Below are 23,750 nucleotides of genomic sequence, written 5' to 3'. Positions count from 1 at the left end.
CAGCCCCAATGGGGCCTCCACGTGCTACTTCTCAGTCTGCTGGGAGCCTGGAGGCTAAAGCTTCTAGAGTGGCCTCTCTTGTGTTGCTTTGTTTCCAGAGAATCCTCAGCAAATGCTCCTGATCTGTATTTCTACAGTCTTAGCATCTCCTGGACCTAGCTGTTCATCTGTGGTAGTTGTTTTACGCGTGTGCTCTCTTGTGTCTAGATTATGCTTTGAATCAGCACATATTTATCGAGTAACTGTGTGGTATACAAATGATGTTAAAGATGATAATAATACCATCCTACCTTTGGGTGGCTGTGTGTCATTTATAAAACACTTATGCATCCATTACCTTCCTTACTTCTCACGATTCTAAGAGGTAAGCAGAGTTAAGCGCTATAATTCACGTTTTACAGAAGACAAAACTGAGGTCAAGGGAGTTGGGCTCCGGGTCATACAATTAAGAACTGGTGGAATGAGGACATGAGCCCTGGGATACTGACTCAGTAGAGATCTTAACCATCACACAAAGCTTGCAGTTCACTGGAGAGATGAGAAATGTAAAAACAAAACAAAACAAAAACCCAAAAAACTTGAGGGCATATATATCTCTATATAGATAATTATTCCCTTAGTCTAAGAAGGTGTCTAAATAAAGCACTAGGTGAAGAGTTGTGAATCTAGCGTTTCGCAAATATGAATTAGTGACTCTAGTGTTTCACAGATATGAACTAGTCACGCTGTGTGTGTGTGTGTGTGTGTGTGTGTGTGTGTTGACTGGGCATGTAGAGAATGCTGGGCCCTGTATTAATTGATCAGACTGAATGTTGTCTGGGGCCGTGTTGCAGAGAGAAGACAGGGCCATCAGAGGGAAAACCAGCAGTGGTTTTAGATCCTCCACACTTCTCTGCTTTTGCAAAATGCGATCCGAGCCTCAGAAGCATTTCTTATTCTTAAACAGAACATCCCCACATGCCACGCTGTTCCACTTCCCTCTTCCAATTGCCTCCATTGCTTGTAACCTTGACTGAACTCTTCCCTTTCTGCGTTCTCTATAAATCTGCTAGTCACCACTCCCACAATATAGCCTATTTATGACATTGCTGCAGCCCAGTCTCTGAATTCTGGATTTCATCTTCTCTCCTCGAGGCTGATGTGTTCTGAAACTAGAGCTTCCAGACTCTTCCGAGTTCTCCCCGTGGCCACTGTGCCACAAACTCCGCTTCTTGTTATCCCATTAAACTGTATTTCAGAGCCCTGCCCCAGTGTCCCCCTTCCTCCCTTGTCTTCCTCAGTGAGATTGCTCAAAGCCCTCATTATTCATGCGCTTCCAAACCTGTACATCCCACAGTATTCCGAACGATCCGAACAGCCTCCTGTTTTTGTCAGGAATGTCTGCCCCCCTTATGTCAATGTTGTGGAATTATTTCCTCAATTTACATCATGTCAAAAAAGAAAAAAAAATCCAATAGGGGTTCCTGCAGCTTTTACAGTTCAGCACAGTAGCAGCTGCTTACTAGGTGCATGGCTATTGCAAAATGGACTGGAAGGAATGGTGGCTTCCCTAAACTTTAGAGGCCGTTTCAAACTCCTGTGTTCTGGTTTTGAAGTCCACATAACCCACATTGAGCCCAGGGCTTTGGTTTCTTTTTTCTTTTTTCCTACAATTTATACTGTCTCTCTTTTCCCCCCTCTTTAATTTCATACAGTCAAAGGGTAATTCCTAAAAATAGCGTGTTCCTAAGAGTGAGGGAACTCGTCTTCTGTGCTCGAAAATCCAGTATGCATAAACCAACCTTTCAGTCGATGACAGAGCACGGTTATAATATAATCAGTTCATTCATTTTATAAAAGGCTTTTTTCTTACAGTCTCCCGAATATCAGGTATCTTTAGTACACTAAAATTATCTGATTTGCTAAAAAAAAATAATAATAATATGTGCAGTTACTCGGCATCACAGGCTCTGTTAAGGTTCCTTTCTTAAGCTAATATAGATACTTTACTTGAATCTTAATTTTCTCCTTGACTGGGATTTTCTTAACCCCTCTTCTCAGGGAAGATGTCATGTTTGAAAGTAATAGTGAATTTTTGCTACACTGTTTTTTTCCCCAAAAATGTCCCCTGTGTTAAACAATTGTAAGGAACTACATTTATGTGAACACGTAATGACTCCAACACACTCAGGATAGCCTACATTTGAAAAGACACTAATCTAAAATTATATTATTTTGTTTGCCACAGTTTTTGACGTTTCCATTGCATACTTCTAAAGGAGTGTTAGATAACTGTGTGGTTCTGAGTGTGGACCTGGTTGGAATGCCATTCCCCCCCCCCAAAAAAAAATCACCACAAAATGATATTTTGGTTTGTATGGTTTTTGAAAGCTACGCTGGTTTTTAAAAATTCATTTTCATTTTATAAAACTGACACTCTCTGATGAAGCCCATTGCTTCATACCTGCCCTATCCTAACAACTAACTTTTCTTTCTTTCTTGGTTTGGACTTTGTGAAATTTGTGCTCTTTAATGTAGAAATATCCCATTGCATAACGATTGTAAAGTTCTTTATAGATGGTGCGTGCGCTCATTTATTCCTGAAAGGTCTTTGTGGCAAGTGAGGTACATTCCTCCTAGGGGCAGGGGATGGCCTGGCTGACCTTTGGAGCACTTTCTCCTCCCTAGGGCTTGAATGAAACTCTCCATTACTCTGTCAACATCACACTGCCTCCGTTCACAGAGACAAAAACGAACCAAATTTCCTTCAGTGTATTTTGCTTTCCTCTCTGACAAAGCAAGAAAACTTCATGTTCAGGTCTCCTCCTTAAAGAGTATCCTTCATGCTGATGGGACCTTAAAGTACCCGCCAGCTATTTTGACCCCTGACAGTACTGGCAGGCTCTGGTGTGAAGACTCAGCACGATCCAAAAGTTTGTTTGCAAGTGCTCAAGAGGTGGGATGCAGGATGCTACTGGAATCATAGATTCCATTGTGGTCGGGGTCCCTGTCCCATCTCCAAAGTTTCTCTCGTTGCCCTGCGTCCTGGTGCTTTACATCTGTCCTGAGTTATGTGTTCAGAGTCTCAGATTAGCAGTTAGTGAGCAGGGAACGTGGCCTCCTCCCTAGAGCACTGGGGTGACAGGAGGAGGGGGCTCTCACTCGCTCTGTCCTTGGGGTGGGGGTGGGGGGCTGGACATAAGACCTGCATTGTCTCAGCTTCAAGGCCTCCCTGTCCCGGGGCAGGGACTCTGAAAGCCTGGACTCGGGGGAGTGGGAGTGGTGCCAGAGAGAGGGGTTTGGACAAACAGCACAGGAGGGGGAGCTGGGGGGGGGATAGGGAGCAGAGGCTGTCTCCGCCTTCTATCTTTCTTCTTCCCCGAGTTTGCCATCCTCTCGCAATCCCATTCTCTCTCAATAGTTTGTTGCAAAGGTTCGGGGTGGGCTGTTAGAGGACCTCCCCGGGAAGATGGGGAGAGGGCGAGAGTAACATTAATCCTAACCCAAACCCCCATATGTTGAGGGAATGAACAGATCCCTTTAGAACCTGAAGATGAGCCTCCAGGAGGTTAAATCAGCTGCTTACAGTTCTGCAGCTAGTGAGGGCAGAGGCCGGATCCAAGAGCAGGGAGGGAGCCCCCCTTCCTACCCATCTCCCTCTCGTTTCATCGTTTCTTTCTTTTTAAGATTTTATTTATTTATTCATGAGACACACACACACACACAGAGGCAGAGACACAGGCAGAGGGAGAAGCAGGCTCCACGCAGGGAGCACGACGTGGGACTCGATCCCGGGTCTCCAGGATCAGGCCCTCGGCCAAAGGCAGCTCTAAACCTCTGAGCCACCCAAGTATCCCCCCGTTTCATCGTTTCTAAGGAAGGCGGTGGGGAAATGCAAGGGACAGCGAAGATGGAGAGATTGTGCGGAGGGAAAAGGAAGAGGACCGATGGGGATAATGGCAATAAACCCCAACCCTGTGAGGCTCAGCAGTTCCTGTTACCCCCATTTTCTGCGTGCAGCCCGACGGCTGGGGGAAGTGACTTGCCCAGGCTCTCACGGTTAGCATCCTGCTCCACCGCCAGCTCTTGGGTTGCAGAGCCCGTGCTCCCGGGCTGCCCCCCTAACCCCCTGTCCTGAATTACTCCACGCCTCCGCCAGCCCAGCCTGGAAGGGGCTGGGGAGCAGCTGGGGTGAGGCCCAGGGCCCAAGGAGAATGTCTGCGGTTCATGTTTTGGGAAGGAGTCCGCTTGCTGTCTTAATACTTTCCATCTTTTTCTCCCTCCTGCTCAAACCCAGTCATCCTAACTTCCCCCTCGGACAACCCGTAGTGGCTCGACCCTGGGTGGGAAGCCCACCTGGCGGCTGCGGGGGGGCCTTCGTGTCTGAGAAATACGTACGTGGTGGGGGAGTTGGCCCATTACTAGTCATTTTAACATTTTTCGAGGTGCAAGCATAAACAGAGATGGAAGCAGTCTGGTATGAACAGGAGGCCCTAGATGGATGAGGATAATTAGCATGATGGGATTATCAAGTAATGGGGCTGGTTTTCCTCCATGCTCTGTGAAATCCAGCTCATTATTTAATAAGCCCATCTCATGGGGTGAGACAGGACTAAGGAAGATAGCATCCAGTGACGTGGGCATGGGCATTAGATACCAACCAACAAACCAATGAGATCTTAAATGGCTTTATACTTGAATCTCACAGTTAAGACTCAGGATATTGAAATAAGTCACCACCCTCTTCTGATTCTAAGTTAAATAAACACAAGCTCTTGCAATATTATTTGTCTGGAGTTCCTTCAGCTCCTATCACTAGATACCTACTCATCAGGCACAAAATCGAGTGTTTCCGGGCTGGTATCATGCTCTTTAAGGGTATCGCAGGTCAAAGAGGCTCTGTCCCTGTGTTCATTCCTTCTAACCATTTGGATGTGGTGCGTGCCCATCGCTGAGCTGGAAGCCTTTGGTAAATAGATCCCCTGCTCCCAGGTCCTGGACAGGTCTGTGGGGGAGACAGACACATAAGCACTCGTGACACAGAATGTGCTTGGTGCTGTTTCAGGGGAAGCCTAGGCTTCAACAGGAGCCCTAAAGTCCTACAGATTCCATGATTCACCTTGCATCTTGGGGAATTCTCTCAATCCGCTATGCTTAGTATCTCGAAAAATGGGAATAATAACAGTTCTGCACGAGGTTATTAGATGAGCAAAGTGACACGGTGTCTGTGAACACTCCTGGCACTTTCTGTGGCGCGCTATAGATCCTCCGTAAATCGTTGAATCTCAACACCGTGCTCTGGGATCCTGGAGGGAGGAGGCACTTGGCTACCTGTATAATCTGAGCAGTATTTCCCCAAGACAGTGACATTTAAGGGGGGGGGTCTTAAATGATAAGAAATTGCCAAGAGGGGAAGGGGGTAGAAAAAGGGAGCGACATGACAAGCCATTTACTTGTGTTCTAGTCTATTCTAGGGTAATGGGGAAACCCCTCTGGAGAGTTCATACTGGCTTTGTTGAAATACCGGATTACAGCATACTGTTTAACATCTGTTCCCATTATGGATTCGTCCCTGCTAAGGAGACTACCGTTCTCATTAACTGTCGTCTTCTCCCTAGAACACTGTTTGTTTGTTTTGGTTTGATTTTTTTTGTTTTTGTTTTTGATGTCTTCATCCAAGAGACATTATTTATTAAGAATCCAAGATGTGCTGAGCATTGTGCTGGGTGGGAAAAGGTCTCTATCCTTCAGAAACTTGTAGTCTGTGGTATGTACGGCAGACATGTGAACAAGTAAAGTATAATAGGAGTTGCTAAGCATCATCATCAGGAGATGATGGTGAAGAAAAGGCCCCTCGTGGCTGGAGCAATGAAGAGTGAGGGATTAAATAGTGGAAAAATTCTTGGGAGAGTAGAAGAGAGTGAAACCAGGTTTTAATGATTAAGGAATGAATGAAAGTTGAGGAAGTCGGGATGTGAAATAGAGTCACCTTTTAAGGAATGTGGCAGTGAAGGGAAAGAGTGCTGGTCTGAGATGAAGGAAGAGAGAACTAAGGTAGTAGTTTGAAGTGGAGGAAGACAGAACTTGGATATTCTTAAAATTGCTGGTGAAAGTCAGAAAAGGGGAAACAGCACAAAAGAGGAAGCGGTGAGCACACGATCCCAAAGGAGGTGGGAAGAATGCACCCCAGTGCCCAAGAGAATGGGTTAGCCTCTAAAACAAGAGAGCAGGGCACCCGGGTGGCTCAGTGGTTGAGCGTCTACCTTTGGCTCAGGTCGTGATCCCAGGGTCCTGGGATCGAGTCCTGCATTGGGCCCCCTGCGGGGAGCCTGCTTCTCCCTCTGCCTGTGTCTCTGCCTCTCTCTGTGTGTCTCTCATGAATAAATAAATAAAATCTTTTAAAAAATAAATAAAATGAGAGCTAGGAGATAAGGGAGGTAGAGAAGTTACAGGGTAGACTTGTGGTAGTGTCTAGTCTGGTGTTTCTTTATTTGGTGAGGTAGTAAGATGATCAAGCACAGCAGCTAAAGGGCATGGCTAATGGTTTTGCTCTCAGTGGAGACAATGGCTGCGTAATCTTGGCCAAGTGATTTTGCTTTTTTAGACCTCAGTTTTTCCAAGTCTAAAGTGAAGAACTTCTAAGTTTCCGTTCAGTTATGGTTCTGCATTTTATCAAAATGTTACGAGGGACTAAGCCACTTTATTTGTCCACCCTCCACCCCTCTCCATTCTGCAGAAGAGAAGCTTCCATGGTCACCTAAGTTTGGGTTACAGTCAAACAGGTTTCTTTACAATAGGACCTTTGAGAGCCTCTAGACTGCTAATGCCATTAGCATCATAGACAACATTCCCCACACTGATTTAACCAAATACTCTAGTGTTCCAAGGAGCTTAGTATGGGAAACATTGATGTAAGCATCCATTCTCCCAAGGAGTCTACAAAAATTTTTATCCCAAGTTAACAGGGGCTAACCACTTAGTGGCTGTTGTCTCTAGTGAGCATGGATGTGTGCTTGGAAATGATGTATTTCCTTCCAAGATCAGAAGAAGAAGGAAAAAAAAATCCAGGCATACAGAATATTAATGGAAATAAAACTTGCAGCCCAGTCTAGGCATCCACCCTGTGAGATGGTGGCAGAGCTCCTGTACCCTCCAGCTCTATAAGCTCATAAAGGTCTTATTTATAAGGAAGGCCAAGGTGGCAGGTGTTGTGTTACCTGTTTGATTTCAAAAGTTCCAAAACAGCTAAGGAAAGTAAAAATAGAGCAATGTGCCTTAGTTTGTTTATATGGTATTTAGGTGTTTGGAGTTCACAATATCATCTAACATTTTTATTTGTCACTTCAGATACATTGTAATATATTTAGTGTATGGTTTAAAAAAGAAAAGTAGTTCACTGGTCCCTCCAGGAATAAAATAGTATGTTACATTTTTTTTTCATAGTAATTCCTAGCATATATATCCTACCTTTCTAAGTTGAATGATTATTTCATATTTATTCTTTGTATTTGTAGGGTCTTTATTGACATACCCACTCTGATTTTGGTTGCTTTAGATTGTGATCATCTTGAGCTAACAGACTTCTTCCCGGATAACTAGCAGCTTGTTAAGACTCTGTAAAGTGCACACGCAATTTCAACAGACAGGTTGTTTTGTCGATTTAGTCAGCAGCCTTTTTATTGAGCACCTACTATGTGCTGAGCACTGTGTTCCACACCAGAGAAAGAATGGGATTGCAGTCGCTGCCCTGCCTTTTCATGTTTTTATCCTTTCGCTTGTGGCTCTTTCTCAGAACCCAGCCCCTTCCCCCTCTTCTGGTCTCCTTGGCCACCCCCCACTCAACTGAATACATACACGGAGAGACAGACAGACACACATACACACATGCACACACTCACCACTCTTGATTAACTAAGGGGTTTGTGCCCGCTGTGGAATCTGCGGAGAGGCCCAGATGGTCAGTGGGATCTGCTTCCACCTGGAAGTGGGTCGTGGCCTGTGCACGGAGCTCTGGTTCGCTCGGCCCTGGTGGTCTGCGTGGCCTTTGGTCTCCTGGGAGGATGCTGAGGCTGTGGCCAGGGCAGCACCAAGGGGGGGCCTGGCTGCCTCTTTCGAGAACTGGAGTCATTTCCCCGGGGCTGCCTGTTGTGCAGAGGCTCGGCGGAGCAGTGCACACACGTGTGCCTTCTTGCACTTTTCCTTCACAGATTCCTAAGTTGTGTTTGCCTTCTTGTCTCCCTCACTCTCTCTGGTACAAGGGTCGTAGGTTTCATTTGATTGCATTTTGGTTTTCTGTTAGACTAGGCTGGGTCACCTTGTTCCACGTAGCTATTTAGAATTTGCTCGTTTGGGTTTTTTTTTTCTTTTTTCCTTTTTAACATGTCTGCTGCTAAAAGTTAGTGCCTCTCCTTCTATTTTCACGGACTATATGTCAGAGGACACAACGTTAATAGAAGTCTGCCTTCCCTATAGTACCTTTCAGGGGTAGACTTTCAAACCCCTTTAGGAATTATTATTATTTTTTAAAGATTTTATTTATTCATTAGAGAGAGAGCATGAGTGAGAGGAGGGGCAGAGTGAGAGGGAGAAGCAGACTCCAAACTGAGCAGGGGGCCCAAGGTGGGGCTCTATCCTAGGACCCTGAGGTCATGACCTGAGCCGGAGGCAGATGCTTAACTGACTGAGCCTCCCAGGCGCCCCCCCCTTTAGGAATTAGAATCTTCAGCAGAAAGACATATAATGGATTGACTCTAGAAAACAAGACAAAAACTTCTTTTTCTAATTCTTTGCTTTGCATTTGAGCTGTTTCATTTAACTACAGGGGCATCATTAGCCCACTGCCACGCATAAACGTAGATTATATGTTAAGCGAATGAGGCGCTTCTAGCTTCTTAGGAAAAAACGCATTTGATGTCATATCGCTGTATATTTCTGAGCTTCTATCTAACACCATACTTAAGAGCATAGCTATAAATAAATTTTCCTTATGAAAGCCATCACCATCTCCTACTGGTACATCCACTTAATCTCCTGGATGTGTCTAGAAAGACCGGCCCTATGCCTGCCTTTGCTCCTTATTGAATCAGGTTCTCACGTGATGATCTTTTATGTGAACAAGTAACTGACAATATAAAAATCTTTCTACTTAAAGATGGTTAGAACTACATGTTGAAAAAAATTCAATGTATATTTCTGATTCAAGAATTTTATTTTTCATAGTTTTCAGGAATAATGCAAAACAGAGCCTTTGATTTTTGTGGAACATAGCCTCATTTGCTAAGACAGTAAGGTTAGAAGAAGAGGCCTTTCCCTAGACATAAAAAAAACCCCACAAATGTTTAGATGAATTTGATTGAATGTTTAAAAATTTTAAAGAAGAGCTCGCTTCTGGATCTTTACTCACTTCTTGGAGAGAATCCTTGAAAACAAATTTAAAAGCATTTGACTTGTCTTTTCTGTGGACAGAACATTTTGTTCTTTATTGTAGTGGCGAATTCCTCTGGCCCTGGCTGTGGTACAGATTTCCCTCTTTCCTTATTCCACAACTACTGCTCTGTTTTTGTTTGTTTTTAATTCTTAAAGGGATTTCAGTTCTTAAAAAGAGGGGGAGAGCTGATGGTCACTAACCTGTTTTAGTGTACAGAAAATGAAATATTTGGTCACCAGATGGAATCTGGCCAGACTGAACAACCGTGTGACCACTCATTAAAGACTGCTACTCGCTGACTTGCTGGCGTTAAGTTACTCCTGGATTAATGAATGAGCCGCACTGCATTCTAGGCGAACGAACGTCGCTGTTCAAAGAGGCCACATCAGGTAGCAAATTCAAGAAAATGTCCACACTGTAGACCAGGAACCACATCCCCAGATGCCCTCTAGGACCAGATACATTAGGAATGAATGAAGGACTGATGAAAACATCATTTTTTCTTTGCCACCACTGAGCACTAGCAGGCCGCTGACTTATGAAAATAAAAGCACGCGGTTGCCAGATTTCTTTTGTTTTCTTTTTTTTCTTTTCTTTTCTCTTCTCTTTTCTTTTGTCTTTTCTTTTTCTCTCCTTTCCTTTTTCTTTTTCATTTTCTCTTTTCTGAATATGCCAAATTCTCCATTTTTTATATAGATTATATCAGGTTTCTTTCTTTCTTTCTTTCTTTCTTTCTTTCTTTCTTTCTTTCTTTCTTTCTTTCTTTCTTTCTTTCTTTCTTTCGTTTTAATTATCAGTAACCAGTCAGAAACTTCACTAACACTGTACAGTCTCCATTTCCTACATGTACTACCAGTCTGTGACCTCTGCAAACCTCATCAATTTGAAATATAAATGTAGTGTTATATAAAAGACAATATGCACAGTATTCTTTTGGAAAAAAAGTTTACTTTAGAGTCCCATGGTCCTAACTTTAAGCAAAAGACTAAAAGGCAATTTGGGTTGAAAATTCACCCAAAGGCATGTTAAAAAATGTCAAGAGTTGGAAATCAGTTCCTAATACTGTCTAGTGAAATCTTCAGTCTTTGTACTGAGTCAGCACTTTAAAAATCATAGATTGGGGTATGGTCTGTTAAGAACATCAGAGAATCTTAGCTTTTGTCATCTATTCCAATAACTTTAAAATTATAAAATTACATTTTTTCTGGAATAAATGTATCTTTGCAACATGAAGTATACTTTTTGTTCTTCCTTCTTTAGAATGTAAATGTGTTCAAAACACTTGAGCCACCCTCCAGCTTTTATTTCTCTAGATTAAGTAATTTAGACTTCTTTACTATTTCTGTAAATCCTGTTTTACATATTTTAAGTTGTTTCTCTATTTTTTCTTAGAGCTAGTATTATTAATCATCATACTAAATACCAAAGAATTACACAACTGCTTTTACATATTGTATATGTTTATCTAGATTAGACACACTTTTTGAAAATGGTCCCATTCCAAATCAGGATTAGTTTTTGGTTCTTTTCAAGCTCTTACAGCTGTTTTACACATTTGTTTCTGCTGCTAGATATTACAGTTCCATTGTATTTTTTCCTTCCATAGATGTATAATCTTCTCTGTCCTTTATTTTATTTATTTATTTTTCTGTCCTTTATTTTATTTTAAAATTTATATCCATGATATAACCTTTTGTTTTGAATTCCAATTATATCCATTCCTGAATTAGCTGTACAAGCTATCCCCGGTGTGATGTCATCTTTGAAATTAAGTATCATATGTTCCTTCTTTATTGAAGGCAGTTAGCTGGAGTGTTTAAGAAATACTGGCTTCATCCTTGGGGAACACTGTAGTAGGCTTCCTTGACATTGAATCATTGGTAACTGTTCTTTCATAGGCCCAATTTGGCCATCTGATTTATGTGCTGTGTATCTTAACAATTGAGGGATACTGGCGAAAAAGTGCATGTATTTAAATGTCTGGGTCATCCAAACTGAGGACATCTTGAACTGCCAGATTGAAATTATTTGTAGTTTTGGACTTATTTCATGGTACCAAATATTCTAGTTACACTTCGGGTTTTAGAAAGTATTTCCTTCTCATTTGGATTCTTAAATGCAAAATCTAACCCTGTAGCATATTTTGTGGGTTTGTGACACTCCCGTGGGGACCTTGGGCTCATAAACCAGTGAATGGATTATATAATGCTGCATAAATGCCGTATTTTTTATCTGACAGACATAATCTTGATCCTATATTTTTATGTTACCTAACTGCTTTAGAATACCACTTTTGAAGCAACCCATCAAAATGGAAATTGCCTCTAAAACATGTAGCAATAAATATTGGTCAAGGCTCTGTGTAATTCAGAGTGACTCAATACTTGAACACTAGTCAATTGAAATTCTCTGTTGTTTTTTTAAAAAAAACGTTGATCGTTTCCATTTTATGGTATCACTTGATCCCCCTCTTTATTAGTTAGCCATATATTTCCTTTTCTTTTAGTTAAAATTCTATTTTCTGATTTCTCTAAGGTATATCTGAGAGTGAAGCAGGCACGGATAAAATAAAAATCTAAAATATTGCGAATTTATACCGTATAGAAATTTAAACTATAAATGAGACCAAGACACATCTGTGAGACCCATGAAACCAGTTACAAAGAGATGAACATCGCTGAGTTCCAGTATATGGTTTTGTCTCCACCATGTTACATTTGAAAACCTTGCTCCAAGATATCTTTCTGGCATCTTATAATTGCACTATTGTATTAATCATTTGATAGGCTGGCTTGCTTGCTTTCTTGGCTTCTCCCTCCACAAATAATTGTGAGACCCTGTTTGTCCTTTTCTAAAAACACGAAGAGAAATTTCCCAATACTTGCTATCCTATTTTGTTTAATGGAAGAGGGTTCTAGACTAGTCAGCTCTGGCTTTAGGTTTTCCTTTCTCCCACCCACTTTATATCGTCCTGATTGAATAGTCCCAGGAACACTACCTTCACCATACCTACCGTTTTATCAAAAGCCTTCTGAAGCTCCCGACTTTCACGGCACTGAGTCTCAATCCCCCCTTACTTCTCAGGCTATAGTAGCTGGTCTCATCTTCCATTCCTAGCAGAGATTTTCCTTTCTTTCTCTTTTTCAACCTTCCCATAGACATATTATGTACACATTTCTCCATTTTTACCTTTGTTCATGTGTTCCAAATCTTCATTCTCCACAGCCAATATCAGGGGTCATCTTATGTGTAGCTCTTTTAGGCTGCTGATCTCAATTCTGATCTTTTTCACAACTTTATCGGTAACATTCAATTTAGTCATCAATTAGATTATGCCTTATTTTTGTCTGCTGCTTTACAACCTGAATGTCAGACCTAGAGCCATGTCTTCTGTTGTCAAGTTCTCACATGTTGAGCACATAGTTATCATTAGGTATTCACTTCAGTGGTGATTGATCTCTTGGCTCTTTCACATGAAGTATCTTTTATAAGCAAACATGGGCATAAAGGCACTGGTTTTACAATGCTGCACTTCAATGAGAGCAAATGCCATAAAAATATTCTCTCTGTAAAGAGGAATTGTATTGCTTAAATATTCCCTGACAGATTTCATTAATGGAGACTAGTAGAGAAGACAAATCAAATTCTTAGGGATTTATCGAGCATTTACATTATGAAATATAATTGGCACGTGATGGTTTTCACTAAGAAGGTTAATAGCTGACTCTCGAAAGCATTTGTTTACTAACTCCTAACTTGGCAATCTGGGATTATGTCTCCTGGTAGTCTTTTAGTTAGGCATGTAGTTCTTTCTCACCAGAGATTTGTGAGGACTTCCGAGCCTTGCTCTAACTCGGCATGCTATTATTTACTTATTTCTACTTTGAAAACAAGACTACTAGCACTGGGTGTTATTCTGTATGTTGGCAAATTGAACACCAATGAAAAATAAATTTATTATTAAAAAAAAAGAAAACAAGACTACTACTAAAAAGTGATTACGAAAAACTAGGTCGTATAAGAATAGAGATTTAACAGACTGCTAAGTTTTTAAGTTTGCGCTGTTAGTCACAACGCAAAACATCTTGTTTCCTAGGTAGACAGGTACTTAATCAAATGTTAAGTGGAATAAAATGTAAAGGACGTGCTTTTGTGACCAGATTCTCTATTCCTTGACTCTCTTTCTCAAAAGAGTCAGCGCTTGGATGTGAAGTCGGTTGACTACTCTCTGTTACCTCATTTTGGAGTGAAGTCTAGCACTCTGAAAAGGAAAAGATAAATTATTCTTTGGGGAGCAATCCAGTTTACTAAGCTGTGTACGAGGCTGGGGGGTCAGGTGACCTGACTGTGTTCAAATTGTAAAAGGCAAGTGTCAATTGACAGTGTGTTCTGCTCACTAAACTAGCACTCAAAGACTAGTGGGTTAGCTTGCAGCTACCATTCCTACGTAACCGTTCTGGAGGAAGGCTTTTGTTTGTATTGCTAGCTAAGCCTGGCCCTGGTTTAAAATGTTTAGATACTATTCCTTCCATATCATATCTAATGAATCTAGGGTGGCTTTTGGAGAGCGGGGGAGATGGCGTTAGGGAATAGTTTTATTGTTCTCAGTATCAGCCTGTTTCTTTTCTCTTCAAAACCTTCCAGATACCTCTGAGAATCAGGACTTAAAGTTTATCATTTGGTAATACTATTATCCTTCACCAAAAAGGAACTCTCTGGAAGCATCCAGCTGTACGTGTGTGTGGGTACATAATATCACACATACATCATGATATGAAATATGTAACTATTAAGTATTGACTAGTGATTTTCAACAATAACAGAATTTTCAAATCTTAATAAATACAAATACTTATTCTGTCCTTCAAAGCATATTTGTGCCTCCTGCTTGAAAAGTACTTTGGTCTCATGTCACTTTCTTCTGATTATCTTTAGTGTTGGCAACACTTTTACCCCTTAAGAATATATATATATATATATATATATATACACACACACACACACACATACACATATATATGTATATATATGAATATATGATTTGGGAAAATAACCAAATGTCATTTGGAGCAAGGCCTAGTAGATGAGCTATGAGGAGAACTGAGCAAATGAAAGATAATATTTGGCCTCAAAAGAGTTGTAACCATAAAATAGACCTGGTTTCCTTGTGTCCAGAACTAGAAAATATATGCCATGTGGTCATGTCCGTCTATAAAGCAATAGCACCCGTATCTCTCCCTGCTTTACGGTTTCGCTCTCTGCTTTACACAGGAATGAAACTTTAGGTATGTTGTTGTATTGCTCATCAAAGTACCACTTTTAGAAGATTGTACTTGAAGGGTTTTTAATAGCACTAGAAAGACTTTTCTGGCATGCCACAGGAAAGCTTTCGCCTGCGTTAAGTGTACATTTAATCAACATTACGGCAATTACAGCTCTTTTAGAAGCCCTTCACCCTGTTTTGTGGCAGGAACTTTGTCTAGTATAAAACTGTCATAAGTAGAGGTAATTCGAAATTTATCCTCCTTCATTTATTTCAGGGTAAGTTAGGATGGGGGGATGGAGTCCCATCTTTTTTTCTAATTGCAGGGATTAGAGTTGCAATCCATTCTGAACTTCAGAGATCACTTTTTAGCATCTCCGCCACTTGAAAATGCTGTGACGCTATTTCTCAGTCATTGCTCTTGCATTTGAGTCATCTCATTGCACATCTCGACTGAGAGGCTGTAATGGGACTTAGTGCCAAACCGAAGAAGTCCAAGCTGGATGATTGTCTCAAATAGTTTTGTGCCCTTGGGGGATTTCACTTGTACTTCTTGCCTATAAAGCTGCCCAGAAAGGAAAGAGTATTGTCTTTATATGCTTTCGCGATGATCTTCACTTGGTAGTTTATGCCACGGGTCTTGAATGCAGTTCTGCAGACCCACTGCTGGGGGAGTGGAGTTCTTTTTAATTGTCATCATGAAAATCCAGGCTGTCTGGGCATATCCTGGTCTGGCTTCCCAGTCAGTTATCTGTCCAGTAGGATTGTATTTCATGTCTTAGGAAAAAACCACTTGAAGGGCTCAGGTACACAAACTATTCTTTCACTTCAGATAATGATACTGTTAGATCATTAATATTGACCTAGAAGTAAAGCAGGCTCAGCCGACCAGTGGAGGAGCTGGATGGCTGTGAGAGCCAACACAGCCTCCATCAAAGTCATGGTTTTTTTGGCCAAGGGAGCCAGTAGTTCCCCTGAGCTCTACACAGATCATGTCGCTGTTGAAGTCTTGGTTTTAGTCCTGGAATGCCCATGACAAACATGAATTTTATCCAGAGGACGTTGTCAAAGAAAGTAAATGATCTGAAAAACGTCTGCTACTTTAAATTGTTAAGGAAAAGTTGGCTTGGCAATAGGATGCAAGACTTCAGGGAGGATATGGTAATAGTTTTTCCTTATCTGAAGAGCTGTTTATTTACCATATGGAAAATAGGAGATGGGCTCTGCGTGCATCACAAGAGGGTGGGACAAAGTATAAATTAATTTGAAAAATGCTATTTCTGATGCTGGACTAAACGTCTAACAAATTGAGTTAGACAGTATAACAATGAGAGAGTATATTCCATACCTGGTTTAGTACACGGGAAGTGTGTTAGGTCCTTTGGGGATAGGAAACATGACTCTTACGATCTTGCCTCAGAAGGTTGGCACCAAACTTCCAGAAGTATACAGTTCAATAATGAAAACAGGCATTTTCCTAGCTCTAATAAAACTAGAAAATAATATTTTTTCTTAGATTGTGCTGATAAAGCCCTTTAGGATGTGGAAGAAAGAGAGATCCCTTTGAGTGGATAAACATGCACCCCTCCCTCCTGGAGGCTAGGTTGGAGGCATACACCTGGTCACTAGACCATTTGCTTGAGGGAAGCTATCGAGAACTGAACTAGGGGAGGAAAGATCTGAGGTTTAATGGATTAGATTCTATCCCTGGGACTTGGGCCTATTACCTAACTTCTGGGCCTCTGTTTCCGGTCTGGAAAAGGAAAATTATAGTCTCAGTCATGATTCAATAATAGATTGTTAGGATCCATCTGGATGATGTTTGTAGAAGGGTTTTAAAAACTCAAAAAGGCTTGGCAAATATTAGGGATTGCTGTGACATAAAATTTCATTTATCTTGCTTTTACTATGTTTACGCAAAGCAAATGCTGAACTTCTCTTGAGTTTTAGTAATACCCTTATAGAGACTACAGAGAATTTCAGGATAAGAACGCCTGAATAATATGCCATTTATAAGTCTCTGCATTCTGTGTGTGTAAGCATGCGTGTGTGTTAAAGAAAGGCAGTTTTTGGGCAAACATCATTATGCTCTTGTAACAGCAATCTGTTGTAAGGTACAACTCTTGAAGTGAGACCATTTACACACACACACGTCTTGTTTGTGGAGATTTTCATCATTGATTTTTAACTGGAAGAACAGAGACTGGTGGCCTTGGAAATACAGCGAGATATGTTGACAGGGTAATATGGGAAATAAATGCTATCACATATAACTCTGGGGTTACATGGTTACTATTTAACATTAGGCAAAGAAGTTGAAAAAAATCAACCTTAATAACAAAATTAGCTGGATCACAAATACAGTAGTCTCGTCCGTTGATGCGCATTCTCCAGGCCTGTCATAATTCCCTGTCCTTCTGATTCACTGGTTCTCAACCTTGACTACATAGTAGAATTACCTGGGGACCTTTAAAACCCCAGAGCCCAGGCTGTACCCCTAACCAGTTCAGAATCTCTGGGGATGAGAAGTAGCTACTGGTGTTTTTAAAAGTTCCCCAGGCAATTCCAGTGTACCCCAAATTTGAGGTCCATTTCCCCGTATCTCTGTGTAGCACCATATTGGATTTAGTAATGGGAATGCTGGTCTAGACTCCCTTGTCCCCACCCTTCCTATTTAATTCTACCAAGCTCTGCAGGTTCTCCTTTAGCTGTCTTGGTTTGACCCTTACCATCCCCAGGAATGTGAGTTTAGCCAAGACCTTTATAGCTAAATATCTAGGTTTCTTCTTTCAGTCCCTCTTAAATGGCATTACCATTTCAAACAACAGACTTTCACACAAGAATTTTGTCATTTCACTTAAGAACTTACACTGCTTTGGCACCTGAAATCCAGGATCCATTATAAACAAGCTCCTTAAAAAAAAAAAAAAAAAAATCTCTCGTTTGCTTCTGTTTCCTGTTGCAACACCTTATTTGGGGAAGAGAATTGAGGCATCAGGAAGATAAGTTGTTTTGGCATTATGTCCCCTGTAATCTTGGGGTTCAGTGGAGGAGCCTTGGGGTGGGCAGGCCCTGGGGAGGGCGGAGAGGGAGATGCCGAGCAAGAGGCACGTCTGGGCTCTCTTTTGCCCCAACCCCTTCCTCTTATTTCACCCAGATGGCTTCCTTAATATAGTTGGGTTGTGCCTAAGATTTGATTATAACCAGAAAGAGTGGCATTGCTAAAAGGAAAACAAAAACAACAACAACGAGAAAACAACTCTGACAATTACCGGTGGCTAAGCCGTTCATTTCACAGGGGAGGAAACTAAGGCTCAGGGAGGTTAAGTGACTCATCCCAAGTCATATAGCTAAAATCTGCCCTTTGCCCCTGCCAGTGTGATCTCTTTACTTGCTCTGAAAAATCAGAAGAAATGTCATGCTAGCTCTTGACACAGGACCTTATACATACAGGTGTTCAGCAAATATTTGTTGAATGAACACTTGAATGAATGCTGTTTTGTGCTTTTCCGTTTCTGTTCACGTTGTTACCATAAAAAGAACACTTCTTCTTTTTTTTTTCTTTTCTAAATCTCCTTTTCACCTATAAAAGCAATCTGTCAAAGTATATCTCATCCTACTTCTGCCTCAAAATCTGTCCCTGCACTCATGACTGCAAAGGTGATTCATTGGATTATATTTTAGCCCTTTTTAATACTGTCTTGTTCTCTAATTATTTTCTGGATGTCTCTCTTCTCAGTAACAAGATTGTATGCCTGTGCCTCGAAGTATAGGACCTTGCCATATACACCTTTTATATTTCTTCTAGTGTGGACAAGGCTTAATACATACTTGTTGAGTTGGATTACTGGATTGCCCTGAAGCTATAGTATAGTTTTTATGCCTCTGCTAATAGTAATTAAAACACATGAGAATCAAATATCCTAAAATATGAACTTGGAATTTTTACTCAGTAAAAGCAATGCCCTTTTATTAAGGAATTAAACAAATGGGATTTTTATGTCCATAAAATGCCTTTCCCATTAAAATAAACTCACATTCTTTTCATTTTGACCTCTTTTTTTTTTTTTTTTTTTTTTTAAAGCAAAAGACTGCAACAGGAAAAGAAAGTAGATTAAATAATTTGTGGTCTGCCAGATTTTTTTTTTCTTGAGGTCTCTGAGTACTCACAGTCTCGGTCACTTAGCATAGGAGCCCCTAAAAGCAAGGCCAAACTGCAGCTTCATGGGAAAGACACTGGGGAAATGTCCAATCCAGTGGGAGCCAAGTCACAGTTTCATTCCCTGTTCAAAGCCACATTTCCTGGCTGGATCAGTTGGAATTTTCTTTTGAAGAAAAGAGTGTTCCTGGATTGGTTTCAGGCCCTTTTCTTCACAGCGGTCATTCTAGAATTCTCCACAGAGTTCTTTATAAGTCAGTAGGAAAAGTGATTCAGTCATTTTCCCTGGAAAATGTATTCAAATGCACGTCATGTCCCTTAGACACTTGATGTCCTTCCCACTGGATGTCCATCTTCTTCCTTAGAGGAATATTCTAGTGCATACACTAAGATTCCATGACAAGCAGCTCAAGCACTCAAAATTCTTGGTGTCATTTGTTTTAATACAGCGTTCTTTCCATTTACTTATTGACTGTCACTCAACAGCTATTTATCGACCCCCTCAGAAAAGTAACAGAATACTCAAGAGTGTGAACTTAGAGTTAGACTTGTATTTGAGTTCTTAAACTTAAGTGATGTTTGAACTTGGGCAAGTTGTTTAACTTCTCCGGATCTCAATTTTATAATCTGTAAAGTGATCATAGTGATGGCACCACTGCTTAAGGTTATTGTGAAAATCATATAATTCCTATGAATGCCTTGAGCATAGTGCCTGATGCATGGCACATACTCCAAGTATCGTGTGACACCTGTGACCTGGTCTATGTTAGGCAGGCTGCTGAGGATACCGGAACTAATAAGGCATGGCTTTTGCTGCTGGGCATTCAAAGTCTAGTCAGGGAGACATCTAGCTCGGCGTGGTTTTACTGTATAATACAGCAAGCTGCAGGATAGAGTTGCAATGGGCTAAGGGCACCAGAAGAGGGTTGCATCTCACTCTGGGGCAGGGGAAGTTGGAGAAAGCACAGAGAGGTGGTGGTTTAATCTGGATTTGGAAGAACATGTAGGCAGGTGCCGAGTAATGGGGTATAAGGTGAAAATGCAAACGAGCAGTGTGCACAACGGCGTGCAAGCACGGAAGACAATGTCCTATCTAGAAGAACAAGTCACTGTCCATGCGCGCCCTGTTGAGTGATGGCAGGTTGAAATTGAGCTTGTGACAGTATCAGCCTCTTCCCTTGACACTTTTCCCTGGAATTGCTGCCTACTGCTAAAAAGCAAGGAGAACACCTCAGAAAGGGAGTCCAGAGGTAGCTGGCTGCAGTGCACACCTGAGGCTTTGGGCTTGGTGGTGTGGCACCATTATCACAAGTTAAAAATAGAGATAGCAAGAACCTCAGAAGAGGTTGGATTTTGTAAGAAATGGTCTGGGAAGGCTGGGTGGAGGGACAAAAAGGATTTAGATGGTATATGGAAGGAGACTCCTCCACCTTAATTTCGGACATATACTCTGTATCTGAACAGGCACGCTCACTACTGCCTTATTTTTACACCTGCAGAGCCCACACTGGGTCTCAAAGCCATACCATTTTGGCAAAGTGCTCTTGGAACTGTAGAACCAATTCCCTTTGGGCAAACTTGCTTCTGATGAAATGAAGAGGCCGTGCAATGTGGTGGGATCACTCCATGCTCTAGACCCTAGACGTAGGTTACCTAGGAATGGAATTCACTCTTTCTTGCTGACAAACTTTGTGACCCTTTGTTAAGTATTGGGCTTCACATTTCTCCTGCGTCACGTGAAGGGTCGGTAGCAGACAATACTGCGTGATGATTCTAGATTTTAAGTTCTATAATTCAAAGTCTCCAAAATATAAGTTGTTGAAAAACAACAGCAGTGGCACACTGGAACTTTCAGGGAATATAGAAACTGAGGCAGGTGATACAGGACCAATGCCACCCTTTTGTTAAGAACAAGCTCTGCCAAACTGAAGCAAGGAGACATTTTAAGAGGGGTGGGAAATAGCCTAAGATGATGTGCAGTGAAATCCAGGAACCAAGGGAACTTGAGCCCTGCACCATCCCCGCTCCTCACAGACACACTCAGTAACACAGAAATGTTGGTTTCAAAAGACAAAACAAAACTATCATAAAAAGAGGATAGAAAGTCAGGCTGCTGTCAGGAGAGGATCCGATTAGACTAAAGACGGCACATTTGGAAAAGGAGAAGCCACAAGTAAGCTCAACATTCTGAGATTCTTTTCTAGCTCCCAGACTTTATCCAAAAGCCAGTTACTGATTTTGTAGACTGCACAGGGATCTCGAGGGTGGCTGACACTGTAAGAACCTGAAAGCCATTTCTTTGCCTTTCCATTACAATATATTCTCTATCGTGTGTATGTTAGGAGATACTGCCTTTGTAAATACCCAATGTTCTACAGAAGCTCAATTTTCAACCTCAGTGTTTAAGAATTACGCTCCCACAATTACTCCATTGCATTTGCAATGCTAGAGGCCAACATAAATTACTAAGTAACCACAGACCAGTTTTTGAAGAACAAATTGTTCCGGACGAATTCAGTTTCTCTTCTTGTTAAAATGACAGGCCATGTATTGGGGAGGGGGGTGGAGGAGCGGGGTAGGGGATGAGTAGCGGTAACGTTGGAAAGGATCTTGATCTTGAATCTTATATGATGTCATCAGTGAACTAGACATAACATTCTGAGGCTGACTTATTGTTGGGTTGGTTCCCACTCACTGGGGAGTGGCTAGCACCCTTAAGTAGTTAGCCATGATTTACTTGCATTTAGGAGAGTATCCCAAGGGTATCTTCCATGGTCACCAGAGTGACTGGTGCTCTTTGTAAAGGTCCAGGCATGCTCACCAAGCCTTCTGGTGAAGTACTGTCTTTGATCTCAAAATTAATTTTGTTCTTATTTCCTTGACTATCAGCAACTCAATCATAAATGTACTCAATTACGGCAATTCTAATTAAAAATTGGTTAGCAAGAAAGTGTGAAGAGCTTAAGAAGACATTACTAAAAGCAATATGGTATTTTGGATGGGACAGAAAGGAATGCTGGGTAAAAACTAAGGAAACTTGAAGAAAATACGTACTTTAGTTGATAATAGAGTATCAGTGTTGGTTCATTGGTTGTGACAAATGCACCAAACTAATGTTAAGATGTTAACACTACAGGAAACTGGGTGTGAGGTATACAGAAACTCTGTACTCTCTTTGCAACTTTTCTCTAAAACTCTTGTAAAAATGTCAGCCACGTCTCCTTCCCATCACCCGCCCCTCCACATAAACCCGTTGCCTTACACAGTATATGTTGCATCTTATTTTGGCTTCACATATCTAGAAAAATGAGTATAAAGAGGACCAGAAAAAGTAAAAGAAGATGAGAGAAGATAAAACGTCTAAGTGAGTTAAACTTATCTGGCTTAACAAAAAGAACAGTGTTTTGTGGTTCTGAAAATTGTTTCTAATTTTATGAAAGGCTTTCACAAATATGTCACTGAACAGAAGACAAAACAAAAGGAAACAGACTCGAATTATAAACAGAATTTAGCTTAGAAAGACTAATTTTTATATAAAAAGCTGATTTAATATCAAAATAGTCTGATAAAAGTAAAGGCAAATGTGGGAAACTGTATTTGAAAAGAAAGGGATTATCTCCTCCACGGTCCTATACAGTAGCCACTAACCACGTGTGGCTGTGCAAATGGAAGTTTTAACAAGCAAAATAAAATCAAGATTCAGTTGCGCATTTGCTCTAGTCACATTTCCAGCGCTCACTAGACACGGGTGGGTAGTGGCTCTCATGTTGGACAGTACAAATACAGACCATCCTCCTGATCGCAGAGAATTCTGTTGGTCAGCTGAATGCTGTGCTAGTTGAGGAATCACTGAAGTAATTTGAGGTAAAATTATTCATATTTGGCTTTGAATGTTATATATATAGTTAGGTTTGCTATTAGCATGTCTTACTTGGGAATGCATGGAAATCCAAACAAAACTTTGAAACCTTAATGTTTACCATTTCACATCTTTTCTTTCCTATTCCATGCAGAGAATAAGCTTTCAGATAAGCTACTGGCAGAGCCACGCCCATTCTTCACACTTAATGGTTCCCAGTTTTCTCGAGACAGATTGTTTGGCCTAAAGTAGCGCTGCAAAAGTCAATAAGGATGTTAGTGCTACCAACAGAGTTTAGCACATAAGCAGAGTGGGTAACACTATATATAAGAATCTGAAAGCCATTCTGCCCTCCTTCCATTAAAATAAAATCTCCCTTGGTCATGTAAATATTAAAAAATACTGTCTTTATATTTATTGCATACATATTTTGAGTGTAAATTCTTTTTTGTATTACAACCTAGGGGATTTCCATTTCTGAATACCCCCTAGACTGGAATAGGAGTGCACATCTTGGATAATTCAGGCTGAGGGCTCTCAAAAGGGTGGCCTCAAATATTGATAAAATATATTTTAAGCTAATATACAAATCTGGTTATCTGTATAAATAAAATTAGATGTTCATTTTTTAAAGCAAGTTGAAACATGGAGGTGATACCTGGTTTCAAAATATAAACTGCTATAATTTTCAAATTTTCTAATAATAGGGGCACCTTGGGTGGCTGGCTCATTTGGTTGAGCATCTGCCCTTGGCTCAGGTCATGATCCCAGGCTCGTGGGATCGAGGTCCATCTGGGGCTCCTTCCTCCGGGGGGAGCCTGCTTCTCCTTCTGCTGGTCCCCTGCTTGTGCTCTCTATCAAATAAACAAATAAAATATTAAAAACTTTCTAATAGTTGATACAAAGTAACACTTATTACTCTAAAATAATCTTGGTCACATATTTTACTTTTTACTGTAGATGTTTTATAAGGCTCAGAAGGATGGCATGGATTAGTATAAAGCTGTATTTCTTGGTCTGGGTACATAGACTCTTGTCCATATGTGTATTACTGGAATCCAGG

The 23,750-nt window shown here is 41.0% G+C and overlaps 1 protein-coding gene and 1 long non-coding RNA gene across 3 annotated transcripts in view; one reads left to right on the top strand and one right to left on the bottom strand.

Annotated features, from left to right (window-relative positions):
- The window catches only part of FIGN (fidgetin, microtubule severing factor), a 125,205-nt gene that overhangs the window by 36,117 nt on the left and 65,338 nt on the right, over positions 1 to 23,750 (top strand).
- LOC111094286 overlaps positions 22,379 to 23,750 on the bottom strand; it is a 30,121-nt gene continuing 28,749 nt past the window's right edge. For both annotated transcript variants that reach the window (XR_005384612.1, XR_005384613.1), the window contains one exon: positions 22,379 to 23,541. This is a non-coding gene — a long non-coding RNA (uncharacterized LOC111094286). The remainder of the gene's footprint in view (positions 23,542 to 23,750) is intronic.

Source organism: Canis lupus, chromosome 36 (genome assembly GCF_011100685.1).
Source record: "Canis lupus familiaris isolate Mischka breed German Shepherd chromosome 36, alternate assembly UU_Cfam_GSD_1.0, whole genome shotgun sequence".
NCBI lineage: Eukaryota > Metazoa > Chordata > Mammalia > Carnivora > Canidae > Canis > Canis lupus.
Note: the sequence above shows the minus strand (reverse complement) of the source record. Positions and strands in the feature narration are given on the sequence as shown.